Source organism: Pantherophis guttatus, chromosome 1, assembly GCF_059756535.1.
Source record: "Pantherophis guttatus breed Tessera chromosome 1, ASM5975653v1, whole genome shotgun sequence".
Lineage (NCBI taxonomy): Eukaryota > Metazoa > Chordata > Lepidosauria > Squamata > Colubridae > Pantherophis > Pantherophis guttatus.
The window spans coordinates 240091787-240107137 of NC_142063.1; the positions used below are offsets into that span (position 1 = coordinate 240091787).

A 15351-nucleotide genomic window follows, 5' to 3' on the forward strand; every position below is an offset into this window, starting at 1 on the left:
TGCCTATAATAGAAAAATGGATTGGAATCAAAGGGAGGGCTTTTTTAATGACTGCACCAACATTACAGAACATCTTGTCCAAAAGGTGCTCTTCAAAAGACAATTGGACTTCCCTGGTTTTTTTCTTGAAAACATTTTGCTTCTCAACCAAGCAGCTTCTTCAATTCTGACTGAATAATGGGGAATAAACGGATTTATATTCTTTGCAGGCATCTGGTCATTAGTACTCTGAAGATCTGTCATTACCTCTCTGAAAGTTGTTAAGGCCATTTGGGGATTAATCTGTACCAGGGGTGAAATGCTCCCGGTTCGGACTGGATCAGACAATCCAGTAGCGATTGTGGCAGGTGGTTCGGAGAACCGGTAGCGATGGCGGCGCGAGGCTCTGCCCACCCGCTCGGGTGTCATTACTTCCTGCTTTTAAAAGGTAAAAAAAAGGCTCTGACAATCATGCGCCACAGCTGTGATCGTCAGAGCCTCTTTTTTTTTTTTACTTTTAAAAGCATTTTTTTACAACCTATTCAGGCAAATAGGTTGTAAAAAAAATGCTTTTAAAAGGTTAAAAAAAAAGGCTCTGATGATCACAGCTGTGGCGCACGATCGTCAGAGCCTCTTTTTTTTACCTTTTAAAAGCATTTTTTTAGAACCTATTCACCCGAATAGGTTGTAAAAAATGCTTTAGAAAAGTTTTAAAAAAAAAGTTGGCCATGCCCACCCAGTCACATTACCCACCACCACCAAGCCACGCCCACAGAACTGGTAGTAACAAATTTTACATTTCACCACTGATCTGTACCCTCAGGGTCACCTGAATCAGAGTGCAAATGGGAGTGCAACCTTCTTGGGACTGCTGAAAGGAATGTGTTGTAAGCAGGAGATGGGTGATTGTCCTGTGACATAACCTGGATGATTGAAACTCTCCATAGACATTTAAGGGACATCTTGTTCTCTGAAGCTAAAGTGGACTCCTTTCTCATTCGCTTGAACATTTATTTTTAGTTGCTGCAGGCTTTTGACTTGGTAGACAGATAACATTATATGGGAAGCTTGCTTTTCCACATGGTGATCTGATATGGTTTCACTTCAGTAATGTGATTTTTACGAATGCAATCTGCCTTGTGAGCTGCCTACGGTTTAGAAAGGCGAGGGAAGAATTGCATTAATTTTGAACAGTTGATAACAACCATGTTAAATCTACAGCTCATTCACACTGCACTTTCTAAATGGAATATGACAATCCTATCATCAAAATCATATTGGCAATTTGGTGGATGCAGTTTTGGGAAAAATAATCTAAACTCATCTGTGTAGGGAAACTTGGAAAGAAATGCTGTATTGAAAGTTTCAGCTAGGTCCTCACCTTCAGATTTTGCTGACCGGGTGTTAATCAAAGAATTTAAAAAAAAAATTTAAAACACATACTGGTTGCCAGGTTTTGAGAAAATGTCTCACCTTTGCAGTTGTTAATGTGTGGATTATAAACTAATGCATTCAGAGCAATAGCACCCTGGCTAAATTTAGCTCTTGAACTTGGGCTGTGAAAAATGCTGAAATATGCATGAAAGGGGTTGATAACTTTACTCTTTTTGCCCTGGAGTTTTTGGCTTGTGCAGGGCAAGTGGAAATTTTTCCTGTTAGAAAAATTAGCAGAGCGGCTCTAGCGCCTAATTGAAGTGGTTGCACATCGGGTCTGAACAGTACTATTTCAGGATCCTCAGGCTAACAAGAACTCTTATTTAACTTAAATCAATAGAGAAATTGTATGCGCCTAGAGAAAGTGTTGTTCTGCACATTGACAACTGCCTTGTACGCCAATCTTAGTAGGAGACAACTAAAAATTCTTAAAGCAAGAGTACTACTCCTACATCTTCCTCTCATTATCCAAATGAAAAGGAAAGAAAGAAGGGTGGAAGGGAGGGTGGAAGGGAGGGAGGGAGGAAGGGAGGGGAGGAAGGAAGGAAGGAAGGAAGGAAGGAAGGAAGGAAGGAAGGAAGGAAGGAAGGAAGGAAGGAAGGAGTCCTTTGATCACACAGTTCATCAGCATTATTCAAGGAATCTCCCTAGATCTTCAACCATTCTGGTTGTCCTGTACAGTGTTAGTTCTACCTCATTAAACTTCATTAAACTAGACATACTCAATTCCAGCAACCGTTCTTTATAAGTTTTAGCCTCCAGTTCCCTAATCATCTTTGTTGTTCTTTTCTGTCCTCTGTACTCATTCTAAAGAGGTTTTTTTTTTAAATTATTTATTGCTTTGCTGGCCTGCCCTGCCCTTAGTATAATCTACAATGGGGGTGCAAAAGAAACAGTGAATGACTCGTTACTACAAAATCAGGTTTGGTTTTTTTTTAAGCTAATACATGGCAACCATTGGGTTTTTGGTGTTTTTTTTGTTTGTTTGTTTTTGTTGTTTTTTTTGCAGACTAAAGAAAATGAAAAGTGTGCTAATTTAAGATGAATAATGTCCACTAAAAATAACAGAGTAAGATGCAGCAGAAATGTCTTATTTCCCTTCCTCCCATCCTTGAGTATAATGTTTTACTTAACTTAGACCAGATTTTAAACATTCCACAATTACATTAAAAAAAAAACTTTAAATATAAATTATCCACAATAGCACTTAGGAATTTATGTATATTAACTGAGGACTAGCACCAGCTAACATAATTTGTAGGAGTGAGAGAATATCACTGATAAATACTGCATAAATCAGAATTGTATTTGCCAAATAAATCTTTATTTGAGAACCTCATTCTTTGTGAAAACATCATAGCAGGACTGATGTTGGTAGAATGGTGTAATATTGCAAAATCCTAAGCATAAAAATGTTTAGTAAAGAATATTAGGAGGGACAGATATAGAGATAGATAGATAGATAAAAGAGAGAGAGAGAGAGAGAGAGAGAGATGATAGATAGGTTCATAATTGTTTTTTTAAAATACACATGTCAAAAACGTAAAGTAAATTCTCACAAGGGATGACTGGCTGGAAAAACGGAAAGAACTAGCAGAGATGGCTAAATTAACGTCTCTAAATCAAAGGAAAAAAAATACATCCAACGTTGTTTCTGCTTGGAAACTGATTCTGGATTTTGTGCTTGAGATGGAAAAAAATTAAAGTACATATTAAGCATGAAAAAGTAAAAAACTGGGGCTGTCATATTACATTATTCTGTGGTGCTAAAAGGCATCAGAAGTCAATGTTCCCCCCACCTTTTTTTCCCTCTCTATCCTACATTATTTTTTTCCTCTTTTCCCTCCCCTATTTTCTCACAATTTTCATTTGTATTTGTATTGCAGACTTTGATAAGTTTAATGAAATTAAATTTTTTAAAAAAAGAGAAAGAAAAAAGTCTGTGCCATATTGAAGCTTATCCTCCCCCCCCTCCCCAATTTTTTAAAGCAGAGCATTCTCTCTCTTCTATGTGAGTGGTTTCCTAGGGAACTCGAGGTACCAAGCAGTAGGAGAAAGCAGCATGTATTTAATTAAACCGCATTTTCCAAGAACATGTGTGGACCCAAACTCTCTCACACTCACAAGCATGCCCATTGCAACGCTGGGGTTCAATGAGCACTTCAAATACTATCAGCACAGAAGGAGTGACCCTACTGGAGAAGCAGAATAAACTGTGTCCCTGGTACTTCATAATTAAAACAAATTCACACCACCCCTTGCTGTCAGAACAATGCTGCTTCAAGGCAGCCTCTTACAATTTATTTACTTGCTTTTTGTATGTTAGTGTTGCAAAGGTTCGGTTGCATCTGTCAAGCAAAATCTGTGGTCCCCTTAGCAAGAAGTTGATTAATTGACAGTTTGTTGTTCGTGTTATGCTGCCTTATCATGGACATTCCTCCTTGTTTATTTAAACCAATTTTATCCCATCTGTCAAAGGCACTGGAGGCAGCTGACAAACAATTCGTAAACAATTAAAGAAAAATAAGATCACCCGAAATCAAACAGAACAGGATAGCTTTTGTTGAAGAACAGCTATCTTAAAATATTTGTTCAGCTTTTTATTTCAATTTTCCCCTCATTTTTTTTTCCTATGGAAGGGATTTCAGGCTATATAGGATAGCCTTAAACTGAGAGCAGCCCAGTAATTGAAAAAGGAAGGCTGCCATCTGGTTTTGCTTCCAATGTTGTCTGAGTTGCAGATAATTGGATGCAAAGGTCCCTTTGCAATTAACAGTTGCAGAGAAGAATGAATTTCAGCGGATACAGTTTAGGGTTTCTTTGAGTCTTGCTGAACACAATATACTTCTTTTAATTTCCTCTTTTTCCCAGCTTTTGAAGATTAGTTCTTTTCTTCTCCAATAAAACATCACAAGCAGCGGTGAAATGCTCTGAAGTCTGCTACCGGTTCGCTTTGCTACCAGTTTGCTGCGTGCGTGCATGCGTGGTGCATGCCAAACATGCACTTTGCGTGCATGCGCACCACAGGCGCTACCATGCAGCACTGAAAAAGGAGGATTCAGAAGCCTTTTCTAAGGTAAGTAGAACAGTGAGCGGAGGGGGGGACAGCTGTGCCGCACAATTTAGATTCACTAGAAAGCAGGATTTCCTGCTTTCTAGCGAATCTAAATCACGCAGCACAGCTGATCGTTGGAAATACCGGTTTATCCAAACTGGTAGCATTTTTTTTTACTACCGGTTTGGGCGAACTGGTTCGAATTGGTAGCATTTGACCCCTGATCACGAGGATGTGTCATCTTTCTCTCCAATCCAGTATTTAAGACTATTTGTATTAAAACTTAGAGGTTTTAAACATGCCAGCTCTTCAAATAAAGCTGAAAATATACCAGCATCAACATTCATGTAGTGTATTTTCAGACACCCAAAGCTATTTTTAATTAAAGGAGAGTTAACTAGCCTGAGTCTGGTTATATTTTTTGCATCTTAAATTATAACTTCTGGAAGGTAAAGGGAGATGAACAGAAGACATGTGTTGGCTTAAGCTACTTGAAATTCAAGCCACTGTTATATTTCCCTCTTAAATGCCTAAGGCTTGATGGAGGCCTTTCTGAACCAATTCATATGACACATTGGCATAGTATCGATTTAAAATAGCAAAATCTGTGTTTTCTATTTATTTGAACCATCCATATGAGATGACTTTTCAGTTTGACACTGCCCAGGAATGATGCATTACAACGAAACCCACTGTAAAAATGCTAGCAGATACTCATTGGGTTCGTATGCTATGTTAAATTATGGATAGTTCTTAACTAAGTCTCAGTGATTGGGGGAGGGGTTTGCAGGTGACCCAGACACTGAATCAAGTTCAGACAATGAATGAAGGTGAATATACATGTCCCAGGAGTGTATGTGTCCCATTTTGCAGCTACTAAGATTGTTAGACAGGCAGGCACAAAAACAGCCTGGAAATGATTGAAGCCTGGGAAACTGCCCCTCATCAGTCAACAGAAGTGCTGATTTACCACCAGCTTATCAAGGAAGAGAGGGATTGGCAGCACAAACAAACAACAGCCAATAACTTAATAGCCAGTCATCAACACTCCAATCAACATATAAAAAGCCACATACAACAGGCATCATAAAAAAATACCACACAGAGAACAGCCCAAAGCACACACTCTGCTAAGAGAGTCCGAAAGCTCAGAAGACAAAACCTCTGGTCCCGGTGACTGACCCAGATTGTATCCTGTCACATTATAGTTTAACATTCTGGTAATCCAGCCACCATTTGCTAATTGAGGAATATTGTAAAAATTAGGGTGAACCTCCATAGAACAGCTGAGAAATGATAACCTGTATTATCATTACACATCCTTGCCAAATGAGAGGCAGTGAGCCATAAATGAGTGATTCTTGTCCTCTCACTTCAATAAAGCCTCCCTGATGTTGATACCTTTAACTTTCAAGAGCCCTGTGGGAAGAAAAAAAAAAGCCCAAAGAATCTTTTCTTCTTGACAATCAGAAGTGTGCCACCTCTGGAATAAGCATTGCATCTGACATTTGAGTTGTATGCTGGAGACCACACTCAAAAAGTAGCAGATGAGGAGATGACAAAAATAAAATTAATTTCATTTTTTTTTAAAAAAAAATTGAGTTCAGTTAAATATACTTTAAATATACAGTTGCTTTCTAGGCATGTATTTCAGAATTTTTCCCTTCTGACACATTAAAAATTGATAATAACAATATTGAGATTGTGTGCAGATGGTACCCAAGCTTTCAGCTGAGCAATGAACCTTGATTTAGTGGTGGTAGGGTGTTTGTGTGTGTCTTCAAGTTAGTAAAGGACTTCCTGACAACTGGACTAGACCCTACAGCTTTTTGGCAAGATTTTCCAGTTCGGCATTGCCTGATTCCTAGGGCTGAAAAAAAATGACTGGCCTAAGGTTACTAAGTTGGTTTTGTGCCTCAGGCAAGACTAAAATTCACAGTATCTGTGTGTCTCTAGTTTGGTGCCTTAACTGTGACACCAAATTGACTCTGATTTAAATCCTAGGACAGTGATGGCTAACCTTTTTGCCATCGTGTGCCAAAAGTGGGGGGAGCATGGGGAGTGTCACGTATGTGTGTGCCCACACCCATAATTCAATGCCCCCCATGCCCCACCCCACCATGCATGCGACTGTGATCCCCCCCACACACACTCCCCCTGCTTTTGGCACTCGACGGCAAAAAAATTACCGGTGGGCCTGGTAGGCCAGTTTTTCACCCTCCCCAGGCTCCAGAGGCTTTTTTGGAGCCTGGGGAGGGTGAGAACGGCCTTCCTCACCCCGTGTGGGCACACTGCAGCTGAGCTAGGGCAATGCTCATGTGCCCACAGATATGGCTCCGCATGCCACCTGTGGCATGAGTGCCATAGGTTCGCCATCATAGTCCTAGGAGGACTTTAACAGCTAATTTAATGGCTATTAATTTCTTGTTTTTCACATGCTGATGATAGTTCTTGGATTTTGGTTGTTCTTGGGCCCTTCCAAAAAAAGGTTAGCGAGAAGTAATTATGGTATAGTACATAATAATCTTTAAGTGAGCTTCCAAATACAAAAAATATGCACCGTAGCAACTCAGTATTTTAAAGAACCTGTCCATATAGGAATCTACAGGTCAGTGGTGGGTTTCAAATTTTTTTACTGCCGGTTCTGTGGGTGTGGCTTGGTGGGCGTGGCGTGGCTTGGTGGGTGTGGCAGGGGAAGGATACTGTAAAATCTCCATTCCCACCCCACTCCAGGGGAAGGATACTGTAAAATCCCCATTCTCTCCCCAATCCAAGGGAAGATTACTGCAAAATCCCCATTTCCTCCTGATCAGCTGGGACTTATTTATTTTATTTATTTATTTATTTTATTTTATTTGTATACCGCCCTTCTCCAACGGGACTCAGGGCGGTGAACAGCCATGGTAAAACATAACATATAAAATTTAAAAGCAATTTAAAAACATTAAATAATTTGGCTATCCAATTAAAACAACCCAGGTTAAAACCAATTACAAATTAAAAATTGAAGGGATGGGATCAAACCAGTCTGGCTAGGTGAAAAAGATGTATTTTCAGGGCCCGACGAAAAGTCCGGAGGTCTGGTATTGTGCGTATCTCTGGGGGCAGGTCATTCCAGAGGGCAGGTGCCACCACAGAGAAGGCTCTCCCCCTGGGGGTCGCCAGCCGACATTGTCTGGCCGACGGCACCCTGAGGAGTCCCTTTCTGTGAGAGCATACTGGCCGGTGGGAGGCTATTGGCGGCAGAAGGCGGTCTCATAAATACCCCGGCCCTAAGCCATGGAGCGCTTTAAAGGTGGTCACCAACACCTTGAAGCGCACCTGAAGACCACAGGAAGCCAGTGCAGCTCACGCAGGAGAGGTGTCACATGGGAGCGCCCCGTCGCTCCCATAATCCCCCGCGCGGCTGCATTCTGGACCAACTGGAGCCTCCAGGTGCACCCCAAGGGGAGCCCCATGTAGAGAGCATTGCAGTAGTCCAGACGGGAAGTGACGAGTGCTTGAGTGACCGTGCGTAGGGAGTCCCAATCTAGAAAGGGACGCAACTGGCGTATCAGGCGGACCTGATAAAAAGCTCCCCTGGCCACGGCCGTCATATGCTCTTCTAAAGACAGCCGTGTATCCAGGAGGACGCCCAAGTTGTGAACCCTTTCCGTGGGGGCCAATGATTCGCCCCCAATAACCAGCGATGGCACCAGCTGGCTATATCAGGACGCCGGAAGCCACGGTCACTCGATCTTGGAAGAGTTGAGTCGGAGGCTGTTTCTCCCCATCCAGGCCCGCATGGCCTCCAGGCACCGGGACATCACTTCAAGGGCATCGTTGGGGTGGCCTGGGGTGGAGATGTACAGCTGAGTATCATCAGCATACTGATGGAACTCCACCCCAAAGCCACGGATGATCTCACCCAGCTGCTTCACATAAATGTTGAACAGAAGGGGCAAGAGGACCGACCCTTGTGGCACCCCACAGACAAGGCGCCTCGGGGTCGACCGCTGCCCCCCTGCCAACACAGATTGCGACCGGTCAGAGAGGTAGGAGGAGAACCATCACAAAACGGTGCCCCCCACTCCCAAACCCTCCAGCCGGCACAACATGATACCATGGTCAATGGTATCAAAAGCCGCTGAGAGATCTAACAGGACCAGGATAGAGGAGCAACCCCTATCCCGAGCCCTCCAGAGAATATCCACCAACGCGACCAATGCCATTTCTGTGCTGTGCCCAGGCCTGAAATCGGACTGGAGTGGATCTAGATAGACAGCTTCATCCAGGTACTGTGGAAGCTGCCGCGCCACCACACTCTCAACAACCTTCGCAATAAAACGAAGGTTGGAGACTGGACGATAGTTAGCCAAAACAGCCTGATTCAGAGAGGGCTTCTTCAGGAGGGGCCTCACCACCGCCTCTTTCAAGGCGGCCAGCAGGACACCCTCGCTCAAGGAAGCGTTAATAATCCTCTGGAGCCAGCCTCATGTAACCTCCCGGGAAGCCAGCACCAACCAGGAGGGACACGGGTCCAATAAACATGTGGTCGTGTTCAGCCATCCCAGAATCCTGTCCACGTCCTCAGGAGCCACAGGATCGAACTCCTCCCAGATAACACTCTTAAGACCTGCCTCAGTCATCCCGTCTGGACTCACCCAGTCAGAGGCCAGACCTTCCCGAATCAGAGCAATCTTGTCATGCAGATACTGCACAAAATCCTCAGCTCGACCCTGCAAAGGATCATCCCACGCTCCCTGATGGAGGAGGGAGCGGGTACCCTAAACAGGGTGGCTGGGCGATTATCTGATGACGCAATAAGGGTGGCAAAATAGCTAGATTTTGCCACTTTTATCGCCACTAGGTAGGTCTTAATATGAGACCTCACCAGCGTTCAGTCAGATTTGGAATGGCTGGTCCTCCAACCGCTCTCCAGGCGTCTTTTCCAGCGCTTCATCTCCCTCAGCTCCTCAGAGAACCAAGGAGCTAGGTGAGTTCGGTGCCGGGTCAGAGGCCGCAAAGGCATGATGCGGTCCAAAGTCCCGGAGGCTGCACTGTCCCAGGCGGCCACCAGGACTTCAGCCGAGTCATGAGCCAGAGTCTCAGGAATTGGCCCAAGCTCCATCTGGAACCTGTCAGGATCCATCAGGCGCCTGAGGCGGAACCACCTAGTCGGTCCCGCCTCCCTGCAGCGGAGTGCAGCAGTTAGAAAGTCAAGTCGAAGGAGCGAGTGGTCAGACCATGACAAGGATTCGGTAACTATATCCCCTGTATCAAGACCACTCAACCACTGACCAGAGATAAAAACTGTGTGTGCCCACCCGAGTGAGTAGGGCCATGAATTAACTGAGTCAGGTCCATGGCCATCATGGAAGCCATGAACTCACGAGCCACCTCAGACATTTCACCGATGGATGGCAGGTTGAAATCCCCCATGACCAAAAGTCTGGGGGTATCAACCGCCACCTCGGCTATGACGTCAAGCAGCTCAGGCAGGGTCGTTGCCACGCGGCAGGGAGCCAGGTACATGATCAAAAAACCCATCTGCACTCCACGGCCCCACTTCACAAGAAGGGACTCATATCTGGCTATCTGTGGAACAGTGGTCTCCCTCGGATCAAGACCTTCCTTGGGAGGCAGAGGATAAATGGGGGCGGGAATTTTTACTACCGGTTCTCCAAACTACTCAAAATTTCTGCTACCGGTTCTCCAGAACTGGTCAGAACCTGATGAAACCCACCTGTGCTATAGGTCCATAAAAGTATATTCTGTAGACTCATTCTAATTAGTTTTCTGATTGTTTATTGAAAAGTTTAGCTGTAAAACATTTGCTTTCTGATGTGCTTTGGAAATTTTATTGTTGTAACCAGAGAATTATTTTAAAGAACATAAAGGAACAAAATGACCATTGATTGTTCTGAAGAAAAGTAATTTTCTAGAAAAATATTTAGTCTGGTAGATTGCTTACATGCTATCATCCATAACTAAATGAACAAAGCAAAAGAAAAAAATAATAATCAAAGCTTCTTTTTATCTTTTCCTTCTGAGGTTTCTATAAAAGTCTTTTGGAATATTTTTCCAGGCTTAATCATCTGTGTGTCTTGAGCTCTTTCATTATTTCATTCTCAGTGCTTTTACTCAGCCAGATTTTTCATCTTGATTTTCATTTTTATTTCAACAATATGCCTGGATTCTCATGAGATAAAATAATGTAATTTCAGTAGAACCAACATACAAGGTCTAAAGCAAGGGTGAAATGCTCCCGGTTCGGACCGGATTACTCGATCCAGTAGCGATGGAGGCGGGTGGTTCAGAGAACCGGTAGCAAAAATCCCTGCCCCTCCCCCCATGCCCAGCTGAGCCGCACAATCATCAGAGGCTTTTTTTTTTACTTTTAAAAGCATTTTTTCTACAACCTCTTCGGCCGAAAAAATGCTTTTAAAAGTAAAAAAATAAGCCTCTGATGATCGCGCGGCTTAGCTGGGATCGTCGAAGGCTTTTAAAAGTATTTTTTCTACAATCTTTTCAGAGGTTGTAGAAAAAATGCTTTTAAAAGGCTCTGACAATCCCAGCTGAGTTGCCTGATCGGCAGAGACTTTTTTTTCTTTTAAATGCCTCTGACAATCAGGCAACTCAGCTTGGATCGTCAGAGGCATTTAAAAGAAAAAAAGCTCTGCTGATCAGGCAACTCAGCTTGGTTTGTCAGAGGCGTTTTTTCTTTTAAAAGCCTCTGACGATCCAAGCTGAGTTGCCTGATCGTCAGAGGCATTTAAAAGAAAAAAAGCCTCTGACGATCAGGCAACTCAGCTGGGATCGTCAGAGCCTTTTGAAAGCATTTTTTTACAACCTCTTCGCCGAAGAGGTTGTAGAAAAAATGGTTTTAAAAGTAAAAAAAAAAAATTGGCCACGCCCACCCAGTCACATTAACTCCCCACCACCAAGCCATGCCCACAGAACCAGTAGTAACAAATTTTAGATTTCACCACTGGTCTAAAGCCTTATGGTTGGGCATTAGATTGCTGCCACAATTAGAACAACACAAGGAAGACAACACTTTTCTGTGTATATATATTATCTATATAAGGAGACTTACATAGACAAGGAAGACCTTCATGGTAAATCAGGAAATAGATTGCATAAATATGCAGATGGAACCGAGCTCTTGTATTATCTATACCTCATCTCCTAGTCATAAAACAAACTTTGGTTCTGAAAGTCACAGCTAGAAAGCTTGCATAATTGAGAAAGCACATCTTTCTCCTTCTGTCCTGGCCATTTTTTTTACAGAGACACAATTGAGAACATTTTAACAAACTGCATCACAGTTTGGTTTGGTGGCAGCAGTGCCTCAAATAGAAGATCCATACAGAGAGTGGTAAGGACAGCCGAGAAGATTATAGCAAGGTCACTTCCTGTTATTCACGATACTGCTTATAAGCGCTATGTCATGGGTGTCAAACTCGCTGCATCACGTTGCCATCACGTGATGTATCATGTCATTTTTTTTCCCTTTGCAGAGCTGGGGTGGGTGTGGCCTGCGCATGACACATCCGGCCCGTGGGCCACCAGTTTAACACCCTCACGCTATGTATTTAGAGCTCAAAGAAACCGCACACACCCACTTTACAGTCTGTTTCTGTTGCTCCCCTCTGGGAGGAGGTTTCGAAGTACTTCTAGCAGGACTATCAGATTCTGTAACAGCTTTGTTGCCATCTGTCTGGTAAACTTGCAAGATTCGTTTTTCTTGCCATGTACAGGTATAGATCCGAACTAAATTATGTTGTTACTCTGTGTCATATAATATATGTGATTATGTGGGTATATGCATAATTTTGTATTTATTTATTTTGTCATGTTTATGTAGTATACAGTATATTGGAGGTGGTAACCCTTTGAGAGCTGTATGCCACGAAATTTCATTTTAATGTATGCCGATTAGTATACATTTAAAGTGACAATAAAGTATCCTAAGTATTCTATTCTAAGTGCAATACTATTGACTGGACTATAACAAAAGCATTGATGAGTCTGATGGCTGTTCAAGACTTGGGCAGCATCCTTATTAGAAATTTGATGGGCTAACTGCTGTAAAAAATAGAGACAATGATCCAATGACTAAGAAACAGAAGGGCTACACTGAATCAAATTATCATTCATCTTGTCCATCCTTTTGTTCCCACTCAGATGCTTTGGGAAAGTCACAAACAGGACACAAACATTCTGATACTTTCCTGTTTATGTTCTTCAGCAATTGGATTCAAACCAGATTTGATGTAGGAGATAGTGGCTGCCAGGAAAGCTAATCATGATGCAATTGTACTGTGTGAATCTAATTTTTACCCCAAAGCTAGTAGACATATCTTGTAGCATGTTCTATAATTTGATTATCTGCTGTGTGAATAGATACTTCCTTTTATTTGAAAAACCATATTTTCCTGGTTACCAGAGCAGGGAGGCAGGAGATGCTACAAGTCCCCTGTCTAAGGAGGTCCACCTAGCAGCATCAAGAAGGGCCTTCTCTGTCATGGCGCCCTCCCTGTGGAACATCATCCCACTCCAGAGATAAGATTGTCACCCCTATCCTGCTTTGACACTCTTTCACAAGGCCTTGCAGCAGGGGTGAAATCTACTTACCTTACCTACCGGTTTGGAAGTGCGCATGCGCACATCACATGCACATGTGTCACTTGCACGCACATCACATGCATGTGCAGACCCTCTGCACATGCGCAAACCCTTCTATGCATGCGCAGAGGGTAAAAAACAAGAAGTAACGACAACCGGATGGGTGGGGGGGAGCCTCGCGCTACCATTACTACTGGTTCTCCGAACCACCCACCGAACCGGTCCTAACCAGTAGCATTTCACTCCTGCCTTGCAGACCTGTTTTGCCAATGGGCCCCCAGAGTGGGATGAAGGCCATCAAATGGCTTATTTGATTGTTGTTGCCAGGAATTAGTGGGTGGGGGTTGGCTTACTGCTTTTTATTGTTTTTATATTGGGTTTTTATCTTTGTAAACTGCCTGGAGTTATTGAGAGAGAGAGTCGGGAAGCCATATATTTTTCTTAAATAAATATATAAATAAATCTGGCTTTGAAGAGAGAGAGAGAGAGAGAGAGAGAGAGAGAGAGAGAGAGGGAGGGAGGGAGGGAGGGAGGGAGAGAGAATATGCAGTATTCTAATCCAATTATTACAATCTATTTCTATCATCTCTGCATCTTCCTTGGATAAAGGTCAGCAAATTTACATGAGTCAACCTATTGATTTGTTCATTGCTTCCCTGTACCTGTCTCTATTTTGGGTGCATTATGTCTGCAACAGATTACAAAAAGGGAAACTGAGGAAACAGCTTTTCATTGCAAGAGAACTTACTATTGGACTGTGTGGGTAAGTCAGTGAAAATTATTATTATTTGGAGAATATGTTGAACTCAATAGCTAAAACAAATATAAGAACAGTTTCTCTTTCCAGGAAGTAATACACTTCAATAAAACATAAGGCTTTGTTATGAGAGAACACAAACAAAAGACTCTTGGGATCAATCCAATGTCTGCACTGTTTAGCTAAATCCATGTGGCACTGCAGTTTAAATAACACTGTACTAGGGGATTGGGTTCCAGTGACTTGGCTTTACAGAGGTTTAGAAAGGTTTTCACATGAAGACTATAAAAATCCAGACTCATAACATCCCACATCAAGTAAATATGTCCAGTAAGAAAAAATACATACTCCTTCAAACATCCAACAATTCCAATTAATCCCTATATCAAAGATACGTTATAATTATTCTTGTTTGATTGCTAGATTACTGTAGCTCAGTTCAGACATGATGATGAATTATAACATTGCTTTTGACATTATGTAAAGTATAAAATCCAGCCACTGGGTTGAAACAATAGGGATTATAGCTTGATATTATATGAATTGGACTACTATATTTGTTCAATACATGATGCAGAACTTAAACTGGGCGTAGTTTTCAATAGTCCCCAAAAGAGACTATTTGAAGTGATACATTTTGTTTTTCTTCGGTCTTGACTACAACACTTTCCACAAACAGCTTAAGAGACAAATATCCAATGTTAAAACAAAAGCAAAGACATTTGTGACTTGAAATTTGGGGCTGAAAATTAATTGTGCATAAATCGCAAGGCCTGCATTTAGCTCTCATCCCTGACCATGCATAGAACAGAGATAACGTTGTTCTTCGAGTTGAAGAATTATAATAGCAATGACAAATATATCTATATCAGGTGTAAATAAATCTATATCAGGTGTAAATAAATCTATATCAGGTGTTTATAAATAAGGAAAAGCGAGGGTCTATCATCTATCTAAATGGGTAGCTACTGGCACACCTATTGGCAGCTTGTCTTGATTGCATACTTATTTTGAGTTGGAGATACAATGTTCAGTGATACTGTAGGTGGCAACAGCCCTAGTAAAAATAATGGTTTTCTTCAGGAACCAGCTTTTTCACTGCAAGGCAACTTACTGTTGTGACTGTGGAGATAACTCAATGTAAGCATCAGCAATAAGTTGTCTTTGAAAATGTTCTCAGACAATGTTGGCTGTCTTGGGTAAGAAACAGAGATGAGCACTAGCACCTGGAGTCAGAAATAGCAATAGCACAGACTTATATATCACTTCATAGTGCTTTACAGAACTTTTTAAGCAGTTTATAGAATCAGCATATTGCCCCCAACAATCTGGATCCTTATTTTACCAACCTTGGAAGGATGGAAGGCTGAGTCAACCTGGAGCCGGTCAGAAGTGAACTCCTGGAAGTGGAATCCAGAGTTAGCCTGCAATACCGCATTCTAACCATGGTGCCACCGACAGAGGAAGCCTTTACCTTTAACTTTAGGGGCAGATTTTTTTTAAAAAATTATTTTTT

At 42.3% G+C, this 15351-nt stretch overlaps 1 pseudogene across 1 annotated transcript in view; it reads left to right on the plus strand.

The window, feature by feature from the left end:
- The first annotated feature begins 4307 nt into the window (after nt 1-4307).
- The window catches only part of LOC117660902 (small ribosomal subunit protein bS21m pseudogene), a 71155-nt pseudogene continuing 60111 nt past the window's right edge, over nt 4308-15351 (plus strand). Inside the window, exon 1 of the transcript XR_015731385.1 lies at nt 4308-4489. The product of XR_015731385.1 is annotated as a small ribosomal subunit protein bS21m pseudogene (transcript). The remainder of the gene's footprint in view (nt 4490-15351) is intronic.